The sequence below is a fragment of the Polistes fuscatus genome, unplaced genomic scaffold (assembly GCF_010416935.1).
Source record: "Polistes fuscatus isolate 324 unplaced genomic scaffold, CU_Pfus_HIC Scaffold13, whole genome shotgun sequence".
NCBI classification, from domain to species: Eukaryota; Metazoa; Arthropoda; class Insecta; order Hymenoptera; family Vespidae; genus Polistes; species Polistes fuscatus.
The window spans coordinates 3,825,765-3,851,265 of record NW_025113031.1 but is presented as its reverse complement, the minus strand read 5'-3'; the positions used below and the strand labels follow the sequence as shown (position 1 = coordinate 3,851,265).

At 37.8% G+C, this 25,501-nt stretch overlaps 2 long non-coding RNA genes across 3 annotated transcripts in view; both read left to right on the top strand.

The window, feature by feature from the left end:
- LOC122513974 overlaps positions 1 to 25,157 on the top strand; it is a 47,960-nt gene extending 22,803 nt beyond the window's left edge. The window contains exons 1-2 of one of the 2 annotated variants that reach the window (XR_006302913.1): positions 2,007 to 2,491; positions 24,851 to 25,157. This is a non-coding gene — a long non-coding RNA (uncharacterized LOC122513974). Of the gene's footprint in view, positions 1 to 2,006; positions 2,492 to 24,850 lie in introns of those variants that run through there. The other variant, XR_006302914.1, reaches the window with a different exon arrangement.
- LOC122513975 lies at positions 1,081 to 1,899 on the top strand. The gene is made up of 2 exons (XR_006302915.1): positions 1,081 to 1,320; positions 1,410 to 1,899. It is a non-coding gene; the product is annotated as an uncharacterized LOC122513975 (long non-coding RNA).
- Positions 25,158 to 25,501: the final 344 nt, after the last annotated feature.

Here is a 25,501-nt window from a genome sequence, read left to right as displayed (position 1 = left end):
TTAGCTAATGTGTTTTTTTATTTAAAAAATAAAAGAAAGAAAAAAACTCTGTGCAAAAATTCGAGGATCCCTCGACAATATGTTAGAAATTCTAAGCTCGGATCTTCTCTTTCGTAGAAACCATTCCCCGTAATATGACTTCCGGGAATTGTATTCGTTGTTTCATCCTTGTTTTCTCACGAGGAATAAAGAAGGACGACGATGACGACGATGACGATGATGATGATGATGATGATCTCGCGAAAAGAGAGAAGAAAAATCAACGAACGGGGGACGAAAGTCTACCTTGGCCATTCCACGCGGAGTCCGAGGAATTTTTATCGATTCGGTTTTACGCTTTTTCGTTATGCCGATCAATCTTTCGGAGAAATCATTAGTGTTCTACAAAATCTTCAACAAATTAACAACGGCAGCGGGGAAGGGAGAGAAAAAAAGAAAGCAAAAAGAAAAAAAATAGAAAAAAAAACAATCGTATCATATTTAACAAGTGAATTTAATACGATGAGAAATAATCAAATAAATTTACGATAAATTATCTCGTACGAACGATGAATAATAATTAAATCGAACAACGATTCGTTCCTTCCCACGTAATTATCTAACAACTTCGATTAATTTACTCTCTGTTAAAAGAAACAAAAAAAATAACAAAAAACATTTCACACCCCACCCCATCCCTCCCACGATTCTTACAAATATCATCGACAAATGAAACGAGTGAAAAATAATGGGGGGAAAAAATAAAACGGAATACGAAAAAGGATAAGTTTATCGATAAAATTCTTAACACACACACACACACATCCAGTGAAACTTTACGAAGGTGTTGGTGAGATCCCTAGTAGCGTCTCCTAAAGGAAGAAACGGAAGATGCTAGGCGTCCCTCCGAGGCGCCTTTCTCCTCACCCCTCTTCTCGTCGACTCAGCTTCGCTGACATTGCTTCCTTTCCTCTCCTCTCCTCTCCTCTCTCTCTCTTCGCCTTCAACGAACCTCTTAATGTCGCGAACGAGCTCGCGGTTACGGTGCAAACGGTAAGTGTGAGAGAGAGAGAAGTAGAGTTATATTTATTTTATTTTTAGCATCTCGCATCCCGCGTAGTCTTTTTCTTTTTAAATTAAAACGTAAACGACTACGACGAAGAAGTTTCTTCGAGAATAACGCAACTTTTGAAGATAAGTTGTCACAGTCTCGATACGTAACTTCAAAGATTTTTATTTACACGGGACCGTTCATTCTTTTAAAGAATATTAAATATATGAAAAAGGGGAAAAAGAATAAAAATAAATTAAAAAGAAACGCGTAGATGTAATTCGCGAATGGTAAGAAGAAGAAGAAGAAGAAGAACAAAAAAAAAGAATGTTAACGTATAAAAGTATAAGTATCTACGAAATATAATATTTGTTCTTAGATTTTTGAGATCGGATAGCGAACCTTCGTCGATGTTTACTCGGGCCAGGACAACAGCGAGTCGCAGGATGCAACAAGGAACAATATTATCTTTTTTTTATTTTTTATTTTTTTCTTCTTTCTCTTTCTCATCTACCTCGCAAGATATTATTTCTTTCAGAATAAGTTCATGTAACTCACCGATAAAAAGCATTTTCATTCTATCCAAATCAAAATATCTAAGAGATTCGATGCAATGAGAGATCCTTATTATTTTTTCTTTTTTATATTATCAAATATACACGGTGAGCCGTTTGAATATGAACAAAAATAAGAACAACATTTATCGTAAATATATGAGTCGGAAATCGTAGAGGGAGGGGGCCGGAGTGGGAGTCCGTTTTTGATTACAAATCAAATCACACGTATATATATACTATATATATATAATAAGTATATGTATAGTCACCACGCGGAGGGTACCAAAAAAGGAATAGAAAATAAAAATACAAGTAAAAAGAAAAGGTAAAGGTGGAAAGAGAGAAAGGAAGAGAAGGTGGGAGGAGGAGAGGGGGGAGGGGTAAGAAAAAGGAAGGGGCCGTTGAAACGGGCGGTCGGTCAAATGTTTAAACAAACGAGCAATTATCTTAACTCGATCTCAGATCTCCAGGGTGTTCTTGAGTCGGAAAGTATCGGTCTCCTTGTCGCTCTCGTGGTTCTACCTGAATCTTTCCTCTCACTCGGTTGGCCAGCTTTCTCGGACCAACCTCCTTCCTTTTCCTTTTCGTTTCTCGGAGCTCGAGCGGAGGATGTCGTCAGGCCGGGCCCGTCCACGTAAAAAGCACAAGACATGCATTTCATTTGCCGCTCGTGTCGAGCCCCTGTTCTTCTTTACGTCCCGCCGATTCCGAGCGGCGAACTCTCTTGGATCTGAGAATGGGCCAGCCAGCCAGCCAGCCAGCCAGCCAGCAGGGCCAGCTAGCAGGGCCAGCTAGCAGGGCCAGCCAGAGGGGGACGGACGACTCGCATCAGACCGACCTAAACCGAATCACTATGTCACGACGACGACGACGACGACGACGACGACGACGACGACAGAGTTGCGTAAGTTTTGAGCTTGCTCTTCTCTCATCAACAATCTTTCTTTTCTATTTTCCTTTTTTTCTTATTAACCCTTTCAGTGCTATAGACGCATATACAGCGACTCACGAAAGTATTCGAACATTTTGCCACTGAGAAATATTTTATTAATTATAATTAATAAAATTATATACTATTATATTATATTATATTTATATTATACTATTATATTATATACTATTATATTATATATTATATACTTATTATAATTATAATAAGTATATATTTTATACAACACTTTTTATTGTATATTATATATAATATTATTATGGCATATTATTATATGGTATAATATATGGTATATTATTGTAACGAAAAATTATTTGTAATGAAAAATGTTGTTATTATTACTTGAAAATGATTTCATTGCAATCGTTTTACTCGTATTTCTTTGTTCGTATCGAGGATGCATATATCATTTGTTCGAAGGTTAATCTACGAGGCGGCACATGAAAGCTCAATTTAAAGCAAAAACACTTTGGAAATCCTTTCCTCTCGAGTTAGATCGTCCCGCGTCCTTTAGCACGCTTCGTTGAAAACTACGGTACAAAGGGAAAGATAGAAAAGCATAATAGGACTTAGGCTGGAATAAGAATAAGAACGTGTCTTCTTATCCACTTCGTAAACAATCCTAGAAACCATTTCGCGGATCGGTGATATCTACAAATAAAGGATGAGAAGCGGAAAGAGAAGAAGAAGAAGAAGAAGATGAAAGAAGAAAGAGAATTTCGATCCGTTTAACGAGATCAGCTCGAGCGAGAAAAAGAAATGGAGAAAACATTTCTAGATCTTTCTTTTATATATATATATATATACAGAGTGAACGCATTACATCTTTCCAATTTTTGTTTGTATTTAACATTTTGTTATAATCAAAAAATTGATTTAAAAAGATAATTAAAAATTATCTTTAGAATATAACGAAGTATCTCAACACAAATGAATTTCTTGAAAGAAAGAAATAATATTCTGCGATCTAGATTTATTTTTATTTTTGTCTATGGGATTGTTGGTACTACCAATTTATAGAACACCCTGTATATATATATAGAAGTATGGTATACCCGTAGGAGCATTATTTTCTCGACGTTTCAAGCCTAATTTCCCTCTAACAAAGGTGTCCCTCTCTTTTTCTCTTTTAGTTGCCAAGGTTTAAGATCGGTTTCTATTCTCGTCGAATGGCTACACACAGCTTCCTCTCTTTTTCCTTTCTTTCTTTTTTTTCCTTTTTTCTTCCTTCTGTTTCTTTTATTTCCATTTCCAGCCGACGAAAAAATCTCTAAACTCTCGTACCGCCATACCGCTCGTACAATTTTTCATTTTCTTTTCTGTTTATTCGACGAGGACGAAATGATTCGTTCGAGGGTTACGCGTGGACTCATCGGTGAGTTGGTTCTATCCGGAGATAGATAGATAGAGATATTTAGATAAATAGTCAAGAGATAAAACAGTATATTTGTTCGCGAGCCAACAATAAGATTTCTTCGTTCGATAATTGAAATTTCAAAAAAGTACGAACGATCGATTTTTACAAAATATAATCTCATCAATTTATACTTCGTGTGTATCATTTCTTTTTTAAATTACATTATTATATTAATCTAATAAGATTCGAATGATTTGATTATACATCCAGTAACGTGATGTAATCAAAATAATATTACTCTAGATTCTAAATAAAATCATCGAACCAATAACAATATCTTCGTCAATTTTATTATCGATTTGTCTCGATATAAAATATGACACATTGATACAAAATAAGAATAAAATATTGTAAAAAGTAGTAATGAAAAATGAAAGCTTCGGTAACTGTCTCGACAAAAAGGTCTAACTTTAAGCAAATTTCTCTGCCATTCTCGTGAGAAATTGGTTAAGCGTATCACTGTTGTTCCTTTTGACCTGAACATCAGGAAAATGTTCAACGTACCTTACACGTTTTACCTATTACGCTGTAAAGAATAGGATAAGATAGAGAAAGAGAGAGAAAGAGAGAGTTGTGTCACGCTTATCCAATATATTTTTCTCTGACATGGTAGTCGTTATAACTCAGGTACAGACAAGCCTTGACAGGGGTTCTTTAAGGCCCTTTAAGGGCCTTTCTAGCAATTGAATTAAACGTATCCATTACTATTGTCATCCTAAACGGTTCTCAACAAATGCCCATTGGCTGTATATAGCCAATACTTTCAACGATTGTTTGATAGATTTCGCAAAACCTCAGAAGAGCGAGAACAAGGTCGGTACTTCTTTTTCCCTTTTCATCCTCCTTTCAACGTTAGCCTAAGTTGATACTATTAAGTTCAGTCTATGCTTCTAGCTTAAGATCATCCGCATAACATTTGAAGAAAACTCATGGACGTATATAATATAGTTTAGAGAAAACCTATGAAGCTTAGATCTAATCTTTCATTTTACTATGGGAAAAATATATAAAACACGGATGATACTCGATTCGGTACTCGTTCGGACTGCTTTCAAAGATTTGCATTGAAATAAATTAAAAAAAGAAAAAAAAGAGAGAGAATAAAAAAGAATAGTTAAAACGATGTAAAATATATTTTATTTGATAAATGAAATAATTATTCCTATTAAAAAGAAAAATCTACGAACTTTTCCAAATTCAATCGTAACCCTTTTACGCGAGGTGTCAATATCAAAACTGGAATAAAAATAAATCATTGATCGACGCCTATCGCAATGACTTTATCAAAATAAGAATCAAAATGATCGAAGGGAGGAAAATGAAGGGAAGAAGAAGAAGAAGAAGAGAGGATAAGATAACCGGCGATGTAGGATCGTCGTCGCAGTGCGACAGAAGGACGGAAAGACGACTAGAGAAATGGATAGATAGATGGATAGATTGAAACAGAGAGAAACAGAGACAGAGAGAGAGAGAGAAAGAGAGGAGTGGGCGAATCCTAGTATCATCGATCGCACCGATTTATTCCATCGGCTCGAGGAGAAGAGCCCTTTGTTCTCGGTGACTTACATCGATAATCCCTGCTCTCTGTCCCGACACGGTGGCCGGTCCCTCGTTTCTCCTGGCGCAATATCTCCAAGGCGAAGTTCTCGTATACGCATAAAGAGAAGAAGGAGTAAGAGAGAGAGAGAGAGAGAGGATAAGAAAGAAAGAGAGAGATAGAAGGCGTCGTCCGAACGGACCAACGGACCAACGGACCAACGAACCAGGCAATAGAATCAGCAACCGGCACACACCGGCGGTTCGTATGCTTCTTCTTCTTCCCCGTTGGGTCCAGGTTTCCCCGTAAAACGTATGAGAAAGAGAGAAAGAGAGATTTCCTCTTATCTATGTGTGTACGTGTGTGTGTACGTATATATGTATATGCGTTTGTCTCTTTCTCCCTTTCTCTAACTTTGACTCTTACTCTTTCTCTTTCTCTTCTTGGGGGCTAACAAGAGGATTCACCATTCACCTGTCACCGGCTCCGAGGGCGGTTAGTTATAGTTTATTTATCGTTTCCACGTAGGCTGGGTGTTTGAAATACGTTTACACCGCTCGTATGTTCACCCTTTCTTTCGGTGTGGGTATGGCGCCGGCGTGTGTGGTCTGGCGCATACCACAAGAGCGAACAACTATTGTCTCGTCTCCTTGCGGTAAGCTTATATACTCGCGAAGGACAATTGATGCTCCGGATCGACTGTTAGATGTCTTAACCAGATTGCTAAACGGCGCATGCGCCTGCTAAACGGGATATATGCATGTGATACCACCGTTTTATTCATTCTAATAAGTTTACTTTCGATCTATCCCTTTTGTTTTTTTTTCTCTCTCTTTCTTTTTCTATTTTTCTCTACGTCTAATAATCGCGCGACGATTATTATATTATATCATTTTTCTAATCGCAACGAAATTTCATTCCATCCCGTAAGTTTTCTTTGATCCTTCTTTCTTTCTTTTTTTTTTCTTCCTTTTTTTTTATGGACATTTGGTCCGATTAGATTTTCGGATAGTCCCAAACGATTTGTACGAGAAACGATTCCGAGATTCCTACGAACCGTCGAATGATTCAACGTGCTTTCTAATAAAAGAAACGTGAGTTATTGTAATTAAAAAACTATGCCGGATGTCTTTGAAAACTCGTAAATATTTTGAAGAAGAAAGGTAATTAATGTTCGTAGGAAGGAATGGTTTGAGAACGGGGTGGACCAACTCGTCGGTTTCCAATGTCAACGATGGCTAATATTAACGGGACGGAAATATTAAACGTGTTATCTAATCGATGAATCTTCCAAGTTTAAACAGTGGTTAAAAAAAACAGTCGACGAGCGTTTTCCTCCGTTAGGGGTACCCAAGTGTCGAGAAGAAAAAGGCGTTTACCTGGTTGAAGGTTTAAACTTGACTAGGCGGAAAAACTTACGTCTACCTGGAACAACGTATCATAACCGAGAGTTTGACACGTGATGACAGCCCCTGGCGCCACCAACCCCCTGGAGTTTTTAAGCCCCGCGGGGGGTTTGCTTGGGAAGGATTCTTTTGTTTCAAGCTCATTAACGTGTTGCCAAACCCTCTTAGAATAGTACCCTTCCCTTTTCGAAAGCCTCGTTGTTCTCTCGATGATCCGAACTACGGAATTGTTGTTTCTTCCAAACCCATTTTATAAAAGGAGTATACGAAATCGTGGCAAGTATTTGCTTGACGATATTTCAAGATTTTGGCTCGAAGCCAGATAGAAAAGGAAAAAACCTAAATAAATAGATGTAGATTATTTGTATGTCGGGTAGAGGTTCGTTAGATCATTTAGTTGGTTTAAACGATCAGTATAATGGAAAAGATCGACGTTAAAGACGTTTCATTAGTATCCTTTTCTTTAAGGTTTAGAACGTTTCCGTATAATCTCGGTAAGATCGGTAGGAAAGCTCGCAAGTGCATACTGTAAAGAGTTAGTCGACTGATTTAACTCGTAAAGCTAGTTACTTAGGAAAGGATCAGCAGTAGGAAGGTAGGAAAGTAAGAAGGTAGGTAAAAGTACGTCTCCTGTAGGAGATGTTTGGTAGTAGCTCGAACGAACGAGTGATCAACGGAAGATCGAGTCTTTTTTTTTCCTCCATTTACCTTGTTTTTTTTCTTCTTTCCTTCCTTGAGAAGAAGAAGAAGAAGAAGCCTGTCGACTTTCTCGTGGTCGCTTTCCTCTTCTTCCTCTTCCTCCTGTTCCGCCGCCGCCTCCTCCTCCTCCTCCTCTTCCTATTGGGCTCATCAGCGTAACTTCGACTGTCAGCCTGGACATCCCACAGGCTGAAGTGTTTATCGGCACGAGGAGCGGCCTCGACTTACACGTCGACGTTACAAGCTCCGGTTCATGTTCGCCGTGTCGTACCGGCAAATCACCGAATCGAACGACATCACCACGGGACGTCGTGGAATTTCGAGTATTCGTCCTGGAGTACGAGTATACCCGAGGAATCCAGGAATTTCACTTTGCTTCCGAGGATGGTTCCACTGTCTGCCGGATGGGCTCCGAAAACCCCAACGATTCCGAATTTGCAAGACATTTATCCGTTATCCGAGATGTCTTGAACATCGATCTCGTTTATTCTTATAGCATTTATATAATATATATATATTACCGTCAAAGCAGGCAATCCGCCATTGCTAGTAGTTCCTAGGCATTGTCAACATTGCAAAGCGTCTTTAGACAAAGTCGGAAATAAGACTTCTTACAGACTTTTCCTAAGACAATGCCTAGGAACTGCTAGCAATGGCGGATTTCAAGCTTCGACGGTAACATATATATAAGTATCTCATCGCGTTTAATGTCACCATAATATTATACCGAGTAAGAATCAACGTTACGATTGAGGTATATCGAACGTGGGGGGGGGCTTCGTAATTCGAAACTAACACCGAGAGAAAATCTCTAACTCTATAGCGAGAAGGAAAGATGTGTGGTAATGAGTTACGATTGTAGAAGGTGGAACGGGTTTTGGCAACTGGGAAGTATGGAAAGGAAGGCGTCGAAAGCAGGCGGCTCCGCTAGCTTGCTTCTCTAGGTGGTCCAATAATAAGACAATAAGTTAGACGCACTCGGATGAGGACAGTGGTATCAGTGTGGGATCGAAATGCTTAACGGGAAGATACGAGGAAGAAAGAAAGAAAGAAAGAAAGAGAAGGAGTTGAAGGAGGAGGAGGAGGAGGAGGAGGAGAAAGAGGAACCATCGAAGAGCCGGACCGAACCAAGTGGTATGCCCGGAGTGGCGCCAGAACTCTTCCATCTTTCTCCATCGTTGTTTCTTTCTCTCTTAGTTGTATGGTCCTTGGAGTGCGACCGAGATGGAGATGGCGGGCCCTCTTACGGAAGGGTAATGGGCGACGAAGAGAGATAGAGAGAAAGAAAGAGGGAGAGGGAGAAGAATCGTCGATCCAATTCTCTTCGTGGCCTCCTGGGAGAGCCGTTTCGAGACCACGGGAACAGAAATTAATAATCTCGGCGAAGAGAGGTACACTCATAACTGGCTGCATTCCTCTCGTTAGGACGAAAGATTCGCGTGAACACAGTCCTGTGGATTCCGATTCTTACATTGCCAGTTTCGTTTCTTCTACCTCTTTCTCTCTCTCTCTCTCTTTTGAAACTGACTAATTAAGGAGGATCCGTAGGTAAAAGGGATGCAAAAGGATTATTCGCGATGCAGATACTTACTTGGCCTCGAGGTCTCGATGGAATATCAATGAGAGATCCTATGCCATCGTTTTTTTTTCACTCATCTTCAGCTCATTTTACTCTGTACTATACTCTTCTCTCGGTCTTTAACCAACTCATCTTTTTCCTTTTCTTTCTCTCTCTCTCTCTTTTTCTTTCTCTGTATACATATATGTGCATAAAGAAAAGTTCCATTTGTTAGCACTCGAGTGTATGAAGAAATTCTGTAGCCAATAGAAGTCATTAGATCGGTACTCCAAATTTTCATTGAAAGAGTACGACGTCGTTGATTTAATTCCTGAATACGAAAGAAATCGCTATCGTATAATAAATCCTTTTCTTATATTATATCGAACAAGAGATTCATTAAAAAAGGAAAAAGAAAAAGCAATACCCAGCCCCCCCATCATCCTAGCCCCTATTCCAATCTCGTTATCTTTATTTCACTGACGAACTACCGTACTTCGTTCGTGGTATTCGAATGAAGAATAAGAATGAACGAAAAAATTAAAAAAAATTAAAAAAAGGAGAAAAGGAACTATTAGCTAAGCATCGCTCTTGGGTGACTCGTAAAGCAATTAACAGTTGATAATAATCCTTAAGAATTACCTTGTTCGAATTAGCCGAAAATAAAAACGATTACGAATAGGAAAAAAAAAAAAGAAACTACAACAAGAGGAAGAGCAACAAAATCATATTAATAATATCCGTGGGTCTTTGATAGCTCAATGGGTAGAGTAGTTGTTTGGTAATCAAAAGATCGTGGGTTCGAATCCAGCCGGTCTCTCATATTAATAATATCAGTGTCGTACGATTAATAATTACACGCATATAAATATTCATTCATATCGAATTAATTGAAAAAAAAGAAAAGTAATAAGGCCATATATATATAGATAAATAAAATAAAATATAGATAGTTATAAATGTGTGGGAGGAGAAAAAAGGGGAAGGTTTAGGGGGTGGCAGAAGACGAGGAAAGGAAAGGAAAGGAAAGGAAAGGAAAGAAAGAGAAGGGAAAGACCGATCGAGCGAGGATTATACGACTGGACATTTCGGGCATTTTTACGAAACGGACGCTGAGGAACGCGTGTTCTATTAGCTAAAGACAAAAGAGCGGCGCCTAGACGGTAAGGCCCCCCCCCTCCTCCCTAGGTAGTAAGGCCCGCAGGGCTCTTAAGGCTTTCGAAAAGCGGCGGGGCTGACCGAACGGGCCCCGAAACTGTCCGACGGCATTTATTTATGCGGCGAACCGCGGAAAAAGATGTAAGTCCTCTGGACCCGCTGCATTCCTTAGCTCGGTTCAGCACGCCCCGACAGGGATATTATCTCTCGGGATATAATCGACGTGTCCTCCGAGCCGTAAGGACACGACGCTTTTTGCACCGGGAACAAAAAGTTTCGAGCGTGCGCCCTCATCCTTTCCAAACGAGACCGACCACCCCCCCTCCCCTCCCCCTCCACCTTCTCTTTCCAAGTCTTTCCTTAATCTAATCTAGTCTTCTTCTTCTTATTCTTATTCTTATTTATTTTGATTTATTTATTTAATAATATTTTATTGACCCTAGAGTCTAGGCTCCCTAAAGGCCCATTAATTACAGTATATAGTACAATGTAATGTATAGATAAAACAAAATGGAAATTAATATTATGTAATTATTATTAAACTTATCATTATATTAGTAGTAACACACAGTAAGTGGATAAATGTAAAAAGAAAATAGTAAATAATAAATAAAAGTATAATGGTTCTATAATAGTAGTATAGTAGTATCGGTTCAAAGCAATAAACATATGGTTAAAAACAAAAATTAAATTAAATTAAATCGTAAGTCACAAAACACGCTGAATATTATTATTATTATTATTATTATTATTATTGTTATTATTTTTCTTTTCCTACACTCCCATTTTATTTGCGCGTATTTCTTTTTTAATTCATTTTGTTTGGAACGTAAGTATTGTTATAGTAATTAATTACATTTCATTATTACGTTATATTTATTACAATATTTTTTGTAATTACATTCTGATACGTTGAAAGTTGTTTAGTTTGAATTGGTTAGACTAATTCTTGAATATGGCTAGCCTAATTCTGATCTCTCATATTTATATGGGATATGATATTTTAAAAAATAATATTTCTCCCATATTTTTTTTCTTTGCTTTGCAACTTTATGTGCGAATCTGTCCACCCGAGAGTAGCTATTTTTTCACTCGCTTTTCCTAACCCCTTCGTAATACTATTTTATCGATCACATCTACGATTTATAATTCGAAAGAAAAAGAAAAAGAAAAAAAAAAAGAAAAAAAGAAAAGAAAAAAAAAGGAAAATATAGAAAGAAAGGAAATAAAACGGGACAGAATTGACGAAAAAGGAAGAAGAATAACGCAGGGCTATAGACTCGTGTACGTAAATAGCACCTGTTGTATCCGACGATTCGTCGTCTTGGCTAACTTCGTTCCGGCGTTCGATCTTGAATCCGATATTCATCGTAATGATACACGTCCATTATTCTCTGGTAAAAGGTACGAAAGAAAATCGAATCTCTGGTATCGACCGATTGCCCGAGCTTTTTTCAAACTTTTCTTTAACTCCGAATGTAATGCTCGAGTTGTTCAAACAGAGAACATTAAACGAGAGACACAAAGACAAAGATAAAAGTTTAAAGGTTAAAAGAAACAAATGGAAAGAAATATATCTAGCAAAAGTTAATGAATCGTATAGTTAAAAAAACAAAAAAAAAAAATAAATCCTCTTAAGTAATACGTCGATACGAGTCGAGGATTAATCGTAATGAAAAGAAAATTAACGAAGGTAAATAAAAGAAAGTAATACTATTAGTTAAAAATTAATAACACGAAAGTACTAAAAAAATACAGAGATCAGTTCGAGGATAACGATGTACTTTTAAGCAGAAATATATTAGGGGGCCGGGGGGGGGGGGAAGTGGGGGAAAAAATTTTTTTACGGTGGGGAGAAAAAATCTAATCGAATTAAATATTATATCGTTTTAAATGTTAATTAGAACGTTGATCGATATTAGACGGAATATGTGAACAAAAGGGGGGGGAGAAAAAAAGGAACGAATAATCTAAGAAATAAAAAAAAAGAAAAAAATGAGATGAAGAAAGAGAAAAAGAAAATAAAAAAAAAGGGAAAATGTGTATCGACAGACATGGATTATTTCGAGATATTGGAGAGTAATCCATACTCGTTGGAGATACGTGTTTTCGAATTTGCATACCTGATTATATAGCATCGAGTCGACCGAATTGCAGTTCGCGCGATGGAAGGTGAGGCAAACTCCACTTATATCTTTATGTACCTGTCAAGCTCCTCGGTATCTACGTGTCAGCAGGTAAGCCGCGAGTAATTCTTTAATGCCGTTTTACGAGCTTGATTACGCCTTCAAATATTCTTATTCTACTACCACGTTTACTCTATGCTACTTAATTTCATATACAATATATATATATATATATGTACTACGATGTGATGCTTTTATCTTTTATTATTCCAATTAATTTTCTAAAAATGACGACAACCAACATTTGTTAGACAATATTATTTGAAAACTTAACGTATCGTATTATACGAGACATTTTCTTGTTAACCCTATCCAATAATCGGACATTTGTACGCGTCAAATATTTTCTATTTAATTACGATTAGTTAATAGTTAGAAAAAATAATTATAGGAATAAACGATATTTCTTACGAATATAACATGTGATACAATATATCGTCATACGTTCGCAATACGTTGAGATAAAATATGACAAAAATTAGTTAATTAATTAATTGATTAATACAATTTGAGGAGTAACAAAAAAAGAATGAGAGAGAGAGAGAGAGACGGATAGAAAAAAAAAAAAAAGAAGATAAATGAAAGAAACATGAAATAGGGTTCACGAGGAAATCGTCTCGATGTTGCACGTCATAGGGGTTGAAAACGACGACGACACCCCATACGTTTATCCTCCCCCTCTGGTATTATTTGTTAGCAATTTTCCGAGCTGTCGGATAACGTGCGTTCGCTTAAAGTTGTCTCCTCTCACGAACGACGACGACGACGACGTGCCATTCCTGTTCCTCTTCTCTTCCGATCCCGATGTTCCATGATCCCGTCATCGTTATTGCGGTCATTGTCATTCTAATGCAAGCCTTCGAATAATGGACGAACGCGCGAAAGTACGCGTGCCGGTAACATAACTCTCGCTTTTTCCTCATATTTTCATTCACCTCCCCTACCTTTCTTTTCTTTTCTTTTTTTTTTTTTTATTCTTTTTTCCACCACCCACGTTCGTTCTTTTAATAGTCCCTTCCTAATGCATCTCTATTGTTAGATTATGTTATTAATTATATTTATATATATAAAGTACTTATATAATATTTGTTATATAATTAATTATATAAAAATAAACATAACTCTTTCGCTTTTTCCTTATATTTTTATTCCACCACACCATTTACGTTTATTCTTTTAATAGTCCCTTCCTAAAAATGCATTTATTATGTTAATAATAAATGTGTGTGTTATATATATATATATATATTGGGTTGTGGCAATTAAGTGAGTGCGGTTACTTTAATAAAAACCTACAGGTCCCCGGAGGACTTCTATTTCTCTCTCTTTCTTTTCATCTATCTATCTATATATCTCTCTATCATCTTTCCCATCTATCCAAAATTTATCCAAATTTCAAGTAGGCCGAGAAAACTAAAACCAAATTCTAAAATCCTAGAAAAACAAAAGTTTTGTACTAGAAAAAAAGAAAGAGAGAGAGAGAAAGAGAGTGAGAAAGAAAAGAAGACATGGTATCGGTTCGTTGATCCACCCCCTGTTGACTACTGCTTCGAATTAGGGGAGAATCAACGGGAAGAGTCGTGTTTATTGACACAGGAAGTGATTGCTGCGTTCTCGTGGAGGAGGGAAAACGAATCGGTGCTCTGAGGATAGAAGGGTGAAAGAGAAAGAGAAAGAGAGAGGGGTTCAGACCACATCGGAAGGTTCGAACGTGGGTCGACGTATTTGCACCGTAATCCCATGATAAATTGCCAAAAGGCCGTGTCGGCACGAGAACGGGAGGAGAGATAAGCTCTATTAATTTTGCGTTATAAACTCGACTATCACCGGCGCCGTGTGTACCCACTCCACATTTTCTCTATCTATCTCTTTCTTTCTTTTTATATATATATATATATATGTGTGAATAAACTCGATCGAACTTAGGTTATGGAGACGTAAAAGTTTTCGCATATTTATTGCTCTGTCCTCGTTACTCTGATATATTATATCTATCCAAACCCCGTTTATACTAGCACTCCATCTCTTTTTCTTCTTCTTCCAGAATAGAGCCTTTTACGGGTGGTCGTTAAAATTTTCTACGTTCACGTTTAAGGAGTCATCTTTTTTTCGTTGGTTGCTTGTCATCGAAAATTCGACTACTCCCTTTTTTTTTTTGGATCTTTTTCGATCGTATTATCTATGATTGTTTTCAATCGAAATTGAATAAGACTAAATCACCGATAGCTAACGTTTTAATATTTTACTACGAGAGAGATATTTTAGGAAAGAAAAAATAATATATATAATTAATCTAATTCGAACGTTTCGAATTTGTAATATTAAATATTTTGTAATTCGTATGTTTAGATAATAGTCGAAGATAATTTAATCGATGATCTCGCAACTCGCCTTGGATGATCTATCGAGGCCTAAAAGATCACTGGTAATCTTCTCGTCTCTTACTATTCTATTCTTTTCTTTGGATAGCTGAACTAGTATAGCCATTCTTCTATCCTTCCTTTTGGTGAGGGACTACAAACAACACCCTTTGCTTTTCGGGTCTGATGTATCGAAGCAATTCCGATCTCAACTCTGATGATGTCGAGGCACCAGTTCGTCTCTTATCTCTCTTAATGTCGATTAATTTATCAAGCTTGCTGCTCTACAAGAGATAAGAAGGGGAACCCTTCTTTCTTTCTTTCTTTCTTCCTTCCTAAGAAATCGTTTCGTTTATTTTTCTTCTCTGTCTCAATCTTTTTTTTTTTTCTTTTCTTTCTACATGTCAAAACACGTGTCGAAATAAGATTTTTTTTTTCTTTCTTCAGAGAAAAAAAATTATACATAAAAAATAAAAAAAGAATGATTCCTTTTTGTTTTCTTTTCTCCCTACAATCTGTCGTATACTTTGCATTTTGATCGAAGGACCTAACAGAGCACGATGGAATCAAGCCAAAGAGTCGAACATTTGTCATTCGCACCAGGAATGATCAACGATACGCCAGAACTCCCACAATGAATCCTCTTCCTCTCGCGAGAAGAAGAGAAAAAATAGAAGGAGAAAGAAGAGGAGGAGGAGGAGGATCCTACCTGTGACAGAGAGAGAGAGAGAGAGAGAGAGAGAAGGCCATTTTGTGAAACTAATATCTACTTTAAAGTTTACATTGATATTTAAACGATAAGAACATTTATCTCTTACAATTTGATAATTTTATGCACAATTTGATCCTTGTTTTGTATTTTCTCTTTTTTTTTTTTTTTTAAATATAAATTGTTGAAAGCAAAATAAAATAAAACAAAATAAAACAACAATTCGAATTAAAAATCTTTTTTTTTTTACTATTAAGAAGTAATTTAATTTAGACAAATTATTGTATTTTTTATTGCGAGAAACTTAGTAGAAAAAAAATAAGAAAAAAGAAAGAAGAAGAAAATAAGAAGATAAACTTGTATAAGAATTATAAAATTTTAATATTCGCGAAACGAAAAGTTTCGAAGTGGACGACAATAGCGTGTAGAAAGAAACGACCGAGCTTATCGTGTCTTATATGTTAATTATTAAATCCACTTGCTATTATACACTCCCGGAATATAAATAATAGAAAAAAGAAAAAAAAAGTTTATAGATCTCCCTCGAGTCCTCACTCCTTTCAACTTATTCACAGCGAACCCTTTCGATGCGGATAATAACACGAGACAACCCTTTTCTTTTTTTTTTTTTTTTTTATATTTCTCCGATAAAAATGCGAAGAAGAAAATGTGAAATAAGATCGAACGAACTTGATCGACCCTTATCTTCTCTATTTCTCTCTCTCTACGTATATATAAATATAATATATATTTATTAATAATTATTATTAAATAGAAATAAAAATAATGAGAAACTAGAATATAGTCTATCTTCGAAAAAAAAAAAAAAAAAAAAGCAAACAAGTCGACATAAATCAAAATTAACACGAAATGCATTCCACGATCCTTACGATCAAACGAATATTAAACAATCAATCGGGGATAGCGGGAGGGAGGGGTAAAGAAGAAAACGCAACATTAACAAAAACAAAAAAGAAAAAAAGGAAAAGGAAAAGCAAATCATCAAATCTATGAAACATAAATATGTATCCTAGGTATTTGCTGGAACGTTGCGAAGGGGTGGGTGGTGGTGGTTTGAAAGTGGTGCTGCTGTTGCTGGCGATGGGTGTTAGTGGTTGGGGGGTTGACTTTACCCTCGACGTACGCGTGCTCTCGTCGCGTCTACACGAGGCAGATCTGTCAGTAGAGCATAAATCAATGAGTTTCGCTTCTGCCTTGCTGTACTCTCCAATCTATCTATAGGATGTACGTGTAAGTAAACGTGTTAGTGTAAGTGTATGTGTTTGCGAGAGAAATAGAGAGAGAGAGAGAGAGAACGCGTTACGTTTCCACGGACAGATAGAGCTGATGCTTGATTATGCCGGACACAATTGCGTGTTGCCTAAGCCACGTGACCGGCAACTTCCGGCCGACGTTTGGGTTCCGCTTCGTGATGTCCTCGCACGATCTTCTGCTTCCTCGATTCACTCATCCCCCACCACCACCACCACGTCTCTTTCCCTTTCTATTACTCTATCTCTATCTCTCTTTTTCTCTATGTCATATCCTGTGAATATTCCATCGTTTATAATAATCCTTATACAGTATTCTCTAGTGTTTAAAATTAATGCAATAGTTTGTTATTGATTTACTACTTTAATTAATTATTCGTAACATAGTTAATATTGTTCTCTTCGTCTCTGTGTCTCTCTATGTTTCTCTTTCTGCATACAGGTTTGTTCTCATTACATGGGAAAGAGAGAGAGACAGAGAGATAGCGAGAGAGATATGGTTGAGAGCCATTGTCATAACGGATCCGGATGAAGCTCTCCGTGCTCGGTAGTTCTGAATGCGTCTCACCGACTTTGATGACTCGTTGCTAGTGAGAATTCATCGAACGATAGCGTCTGCACGATCATAATCATCAGTTTAGATATCACATTAATACGATAATCACGAATAGATTAATAATACAAGATTAATCCGTTATATTTACAACAATTTTTTCTTACAATGATTAGCCAATGTTTAATTTACACGATTTTCAGAATATTACCACCTTGTATAGAATAAAAACAAAGCAAGGATAAAGAAAAACATGGAGCATAGAAAAATTAGTAATCCACACCATAATAATAATAATAATAATAGAGGGATCGAAACACTCTCATAGTCCTGTTAGTCCATAGTCCTAACACGAGTAACAATCAACCAGTAGTGGTATAGTACCACTTTAGCATGAGGTTTTTTCTATCCAGATTCATCCTACGAAAAAATCAGATCCATAAAAAAAAAGAAACAGAGCATAGCAAAATAAGTAATCCACACCCTAATAATAATAATAATAATAATAATAATAATAATACTAATAATAATAATAATAATAGAGGGATCGAAACACTCGCATAGTCCTCGTGTTTTACTATAACACGAGTAACAACCAACCAGTAGTGGTATAGTACCAGTTTAGCATGAGGTTTTCTCTATCCAGATCCATCGTACAGGATCACCGTGGCGAATTTCAGAGTTTATCGTGGGGGTGTGTAGCCACTGTGACCACTAAAACCGGCCGACCAATTCGAGGGTAGCACAAGAGGGGGAGAGAGAGAGAGAGAGAGATAGTAGAGGGGGATGACGATGATACGACGACTATGACTATGACTACGACTACAACTACGACTACGACTACGACGACGACTTCGTGCATTGGAGACGAGCAAAAAGGGATTTGGCTGTTGCGTCATGGGAATCATAAAATCGGTGGAACGACCCTTATAAATAATGAATACTCTTGGTGAGCAGAGACGTTGCACGGTAATTAAGCGTTTACCTTTGACCCGTCGACCGAAACGAAAGTCCCACCACTGGCGGCACCCACCCACCCACATCCACCCACCCAACCAACCAACCAACCAACCACCAGTACCTACCACTTCCAATCGTCCCATGAAAATCGAGATTAAATTGCGACTATTTAAGGGCCGGCCACCTTTTTTTCTTTTCTCTTGACTCTACCACGATCACGTCAGGTAGATATCATAAATCGTTTCGGCCAATTAATTTCGCATCTCATAGAAATTTCGACGAGGTATGTTATATACATACATATATGTATACATATATATATATATATGAGTATATACATACGTACATATGTATTTACATATATATTTATATGTATATATATATATATAGGTACGGTAACTCGAGAACCAGCGAGCAGCACGCTCTTGTTTGCTGATACGATCTCTCTCGGGGCTTAATTGACGATGATCGTTTGCGTTTTCGCGCTTCGTAGACGTTAATGGAGTTATGGTGAGGATCGGTTCGCATGGGAGAAATTAATTGACGATGATCGTTGCGTTTTCGCGCTTCGTAGACGTAATGGAGTGTATGGTGAGGATCGTTCGCAAATATAAATAGAGAAAATCAAAGTTTATTCGTATCGAATAGATTCTCTAAATTTCATTATTCGTTATGCGAGATTAGAATGCATATATATATATATATATTTTACACGATTATCTCTAATTAACGTAATTATCATAATATTTGTTAATTTAATTATTAGAAAATTTAGAAACATTTCTTCTCGCTTGCTTGAGTAAATCAGTATAAGTATAAGAAAATTTCGAGGAAGAAATATAGCAAAGTGTTTTTCTCCGAAGTGCGAGATGATACTCGCAGAGTACCAATGAGGAAAAAATAAAGATAAAGGTAAAGATAGAGAGAGAGAGAGAGAGGGAGATATCTCGAAGATATTCTCGGGGTAATTTTCAAGTAAGTCTCTTTCACATCCCGCGGTGGCTGACTCCGGCACGGTGGTCCAGGTCAACAAATCATAATCGTGCCTACGACCGAGTAACGAGGAAACCCTGAAGATGCTTGCTTGCTGAACGTTGCTTTGGCGCTCTTTTGAACACGCCAACCAACTAAGAGAAAAATAAATAAGAAAGAGAGAGGAAGAAGAAGAAGAAGAAGAAGAAGAAGTCTTGGTTAAGGCCCAAAGAGAACGAGGAGGAAGAGGAGGAGGAGGAGGAGCAGGAGGAGGAAGGGTGGTGGGTAGAAGAAAAGAAAGGAAAGAACGATGCTCATGAGCGAGAACAAGAGCAAGAACAAGAGAGAAGCAGGTAGGTCTTAGCGGGTAACGTGGCGCACGGAGCGTTCTGGACCCACACCAACGACAAGGTGGTCCCACGAGACTGGGCCCTCTCAGACTCTTGCACGAATATCCTCGATTTATGATCCAATAATTAAAATCTCCGATCCTAGCTATCTGATAAAGCTACATCGAGTTGCATCGAGATGGGATGCTCACGTGGTCTAACAATTATAACAAAGTTTCGCGTATTTTGAACAAATTTCAACTAGAAATTAAGATACTAGGCCCAAAACGTAATACGAGTAGAATACCTATCTTTTGTTAACATTTATACAATCTCACATGGTAAAACTATAATCGTAAAGCAAACTAAAACGACTCTCCCTCTCTCTCTCTCTCTCTCTTTTTCTTTTATACCGGAACACAACCGTAGTATATTCTTTTGATGTTCAACCCGCTAAATCTAACGTGAGAAAAGAGATAGATATTTGGATGGGTCTTGGCTGGAACGGACAGCTGGCCCACGAAGAAACCAGGAGGAGCGACTCATTAGGCATGCATGCGCCTAAAACCAATTCTAGTTCTCCATTCTCTTTCTCTCTTGCAAGCCCTAACGAGACGTCTATATTATTAAGGTTGGCCTGAGAGATCCGCGGGATCCCGTTCGAAAACCCAATAGGGAGGCTTACGTCGGATATTAACCATGTTAGAGAAAGAAAGAGAGAATGGAAGAAGAGAAGAAGAGAGGTCTGAAGATAAAGAAGGAGGAGGAGGAGGAGGAGGAGGAGAGCACTCGGAGCCGTGGACCACCGTGGAAGAAGGGAGTACACCGAGAAGTGGCCGGCAGCTCCACCTCATCCTCCTCTATCTCGTTTCTCTCTTTCTCTCTCTCTCTCTCGTTGTTCCTCCTCCATGAAATTTTCTTGCCTTCACAAGCCAACTGCCAATAACCACAAACACGTAATTTCCTACAGCGCCTACCATACGCATTACGTCGGCTTTTTTGCCCGCCTAACTCTCTAACCAGGTGGAATTTATTGCCGGGAAATGTCAGTTCGTGGTGGCTCTCCGAACGCTGAACACCCGCAAGCCTGCTGCTGAAGGACTACCTCGTGTGTGCTAGTCTTCTTTATTACGATGCCAAGACATTTTTATTCCCCCTATTGCCTTTTCCTTATTACGAGAAATGAAAAAAAAAAAAGAAAAGAAAAAAAATAATCATTCTTCGTAGGGATATTTATCGTTAATACGATCGCATTGAAAGAAACAACAAGGTATTATAAACGTTAGCGAAATGAATGAATGGATTAAGGAAAAATAAAATATATATATATACGCGAATATATGTCCGGTTTATTTATAAAAAGCAAACTTAATCAGAGGCAAGCACCGCGATGAGATTTTTAATGAAAAAGTCTAATATGGACAATCCTACTCGTGAGAGATAAATTATCTTAGCATCCTTCCATCATTCCGGTTCTCATAAAAACTAGCGAATTCTTACCAGAAATGGAAAGTGTTCGGTAGGCATTCGAACGAAGGGATAATAAGATGTCCGCAGCACCGGCTGTCGATTATGGCATTTGCCGTGTACTATACCTAGAGGACTACTGCTAGTCAAAGCCGACTCTAATCCGCTAGATCGAGCTAGATCGAGTTTCCGCTATGAGAGAAAAACAGGTTTTAATCGAGGAAGATAGAAGCAAGCAAGCAAGCAAGCAAGCAAGCAAGCAGCAGTCATTCCCCGCAACTCCTGAACGGAGACTTGCACCTGCATGGCAGGTGCTCGACCTGCTTCGGACTACTCGTTCTACGACGATTATGAACTATCTAATTGCTAATCCCAACAGCTAATCGGTCAGAGGTTCTATCTTCGATCTATCTGAAATAGTTATCGAGCTGGCATTGAATTTGCTAATCAAAGACCTCGAATTGTAGCCCCGTAAGTCCGTATCGAAAACAACATAGGTCCGATTTATCAACTGTTCAGATTTGCAATCTCTCTTTAACGGATAGGATTACGTAATTGCGTCCTTTTCCATAAACGGTATTAGGACTTGGATAGGTATAGTACAATATATATTGTGTTAAAGTTTTTCAAATCATCCCCTTAAGGTGATGAATTAAGTATAAAGATGGACCCGATCGAATGGGATGAGGAGAAGAAGAAGAAGAAGAAAAAAGATAAGAAGAATAAAAAAAAAAAGAAATAATAAGAAGAAGAAGAAGAATAAGAAGATGAGGAGACAGGCCGACAGGTTGGACAAAAAGTTGGATGAAGTTTATGTCTCTCCCGTGGAGCGACGACGTGTCGACTTGGTACGGTGCCTTTCGCTTAGTAATTAAAAGAAGCGATTATGGCGACTGAGAAAGAAATGTCCATGGATCGGGACGCGTCTTCTTGGTAGGAATCGGGCTCGATCGTGAAGTATTTGGAAAAGCGAAATAAAACTATGGCTATATTATACTTTTGGGTTTAACTAAAGCTAATTAAATTTTCTTCCCGTGTACTTTACTTTCCCGTTCGTAACGCAGGTAGCTAGCTAGTTAGTTAGTTAGTTAGTTTACCGAGAATCGGAAGACGGTATTAAGGTGTATTGTAGATTATGACAATAGTTTAGCCGCCATCGTGGATGGCACGATTGTCCTCGTGGCCACTGTCTTATGTTTTAATTGTTCTCCGTCGGCGCGTAAATCCTAATTAAGACTGAATTATTCTACCGGTGCGGTGCGGTGCGACTTGGCTTGGCTTGGCTTGGCTTGGCGTGTCTGCGTAAGAAAGTCTTGCGGAAGATTCGATCGTGAGAAGGTAAATTCCTTTCGATTCCAAGGATGATGATTCCTTCTGGGTCTTGCTCGCTCGCCACAGAAACCTCCAACAGAACTTATCTTTCTTTCTCCTTCTATTCTCCTTTAATCCTTTCCATTCGTTTCTCTTACCCCGAGTAGCAACTTTGAAACACATTGATGTTCCCCGTTATTATCGAAACTTAAAGAAACGTGAATTTTTTGCTCGCGATAAAAGTCTAATTGAAAATAAAATTATTTGTTCTCGGCATTATAAGTTATTGCGTTATCTTCCTATTGATTAGAAAAAATCAACTATTTCTATTATTTGAAATAACGTTCATTTAATAAAACTATAACGTTTTAAAATCATACATGCACGTCTATATTTAATTCTCCTAAATATACTTCCTAAATATACTCGCAACTTTACTTCTTCTACTCAAGATCAACCGATTAAATCTTGTCCAGATATCAGCACGGTATAATACGAGAAGATTTCAATAGATATAATAAATAGATTATTTTTCAGCTAGGTTAAATGTCTTTTGGGGCAGCCTGTATATCAGAATATCGTAGAATTTTCGCGAACATTCTCGAAAACGTTGGCAAAGTTCTCTCGCTTTTTAAACGAGGGAAGATAAACTACATTAAAAGAGGAGAATAAATAAGAAAAAGAAAAAGGAAAAGGACAAGAAAAAAAGGAAAAAAGGATGAAAAGGAAGAAGAAGAAGAAGAAGAAAAAAAGACGAAGAAGAAGAAGGAAGAAGAAGGAAGAAGAAGAAGAAGAAGAAGAAGAAAAAGCTTTTGGAGGATATTCCAGCTGGGTCTTGGATATCGCTTAGCCAAGGCGCCTTTAACAAGGATACCATTTAAGCTCGCTCGAGATCAGGATGACTCTGCATTATCGCTGATTTCAAAACAGCCACGGGATTTCCATGTCCGGGCTTGGAAGCAACCACCAGCATCAGCATCAACGATGGAGAAGACCCCACAGCTCGACTTTAGCATAGATTAAACTCTCGCGCACGTTTCGATCGTGACCCAAATAAGAGAAAAAAGAAACTAACCTGAGAGAGAGAAAGAGAGAGAGAGGGGGAGGGAAAGATTGGCTTAAGATAAAAATCGAAGCGATCTTATTCTCGATCTTTACGAGCTGAATACTACAGAAAGAGCACCGGAAAATGGCTATGAGCAAAGCTGAGTTCGACGTAAAAGGATTTCCCTTGACTTCGCGAATTCTTACAAGATTTTTCCTCCCAACCCAACCGCCACCCTGAACCCCCTCCCCCCTCCTCCTCCCGGGAAAAAAAACACACCATCTTTTTCACTTAACAAACACTCGTTTATTATTTCTTCTCTACTCGTGTCGCAATTAAAGACTTTCGCTTTAATAATTTTGTTTTTCTAACGCGAGAAACGTGAAAATTTCTGTGCAACGAGGGTTTCTACTTTTTTTCTATTTTGTAAAACCACGCGTTTTCAAGATCTAGACTTTTCTTTTTTTTTTTTTGTTGTTGTTTTAATATTTAGATGATATATTTTTCGTTTGTCCTGCGGGACAAGGAAAAGTGGGAAGCTTTATCGCGGCGGAACTGATAACACTATTTCAAAATTCACAGCCAATTCCAATTCCGAATCTCCATTGTTCGCGAATGGAAAACGTTGAAGTGGCTTCACCGACGCGCAGTTGGCAGTGAATTTTGGAGGTCGGCCAACATCGTCGAGAGAATTTACGTCTATTTAATTTTATGGCATTTGACTGTCGCGGGTTAAGAGAGAGAGAGAGAGAGTGGGAGAGAGAGTGGGAGAATGGGAGAGAAAACGTTGAAAGAGGGTAAAGAAGGAAGAAAGAGAGACATTTGCCCACCAGTTCGAGATTTGTTTTTCCGACTTACCACTTTGCTACGAAAACGAACAAACTTTCATCCTCGAAATCCCCTAACTACGGATAACGAATTAAGCCAAAAAACCCTACCTACCAACGTTTTATATAATATATCTTCCCTCCTCGTTTTTTTCTCCCCTTTCATCTACAAAATATCTCCGAAAACCGATTAGAAAAATAAAAAAAGAACGTTGAGAATAAAACAAGTGGCCGATATTGAAATAACTTTTTTGTTGTCATCAATTGATAAATGAAAAAAATGTTAAAAATGCATCCCACGAGTAATGATCAGAAGCAACTAATAAGAGATCTTTCTAATGAAAAAATCAAATCCGATTAATAAGACGGTGGTCTTTGAAAAGAACTAAATAAATAAATAAATAAATAAATAAATAAATAAATGAGTAAATAAATTCAGTATAGAGAGATAAACATTAAGAGATACATCAAAGCTAATTGCAGTTAAATACTCTATCGTGGAACTTTTTTATATTAATATTCTATCTTTTTTTTTGTTTGTATTTGCAGTCGTCCTTATCGTAACGCAAGTTTAATAAACAAGAAGCAGAAGAAGCAGAAGCAGCAGAAGGAAACGAAAGGAGGATAAGAAGATAGAGAAGAAAAGAAGAAGACGAAGATGAAGCAGAAGAAGAAGAAGAAGAAGAAGAAGAAGAAGAGAAGGAAAAGGATGCTGGGGATCCTTTCGTTTGAGCTATCACCTCGAGATCGTTCGTGGTATGCGCTACCTAAAAGCACGTTCTTAATTCATGGCGATCGCTCAACGTTGCAACGCGCCGTCGAAATAATAAATATTACGCCTTACTGCGAGTAGCAACAACGTGTATTATTCCCTTTCCTTCTCTTTCCTTCCCTTTCCTCCCCCTGTTTCCTTCTCAATTTCTCTCTCTTTCTCGTTCATTCTGTTAGAAGATGCCAGGAGCAGAGCGGTAAGTTAACGACTCGACGTGGCGTATTAAACTCCTGGCCACTGGCTTTTTGGCTCTCCTTGCAGGAGTCAAAGAAAGAGAGAAGAAACGGGCTCCCTTTGAAAGCACGCCGATTATTTATTGCGTATGGAATTGGACGTTTAAGCTGGACCACTCTCTCTCTCTCTCTCTTTCTCTTACTCGCTTGCTCGCTCGCTATCTTTCTTTCTTTATTTCTTTCTTTCTTTCTCTC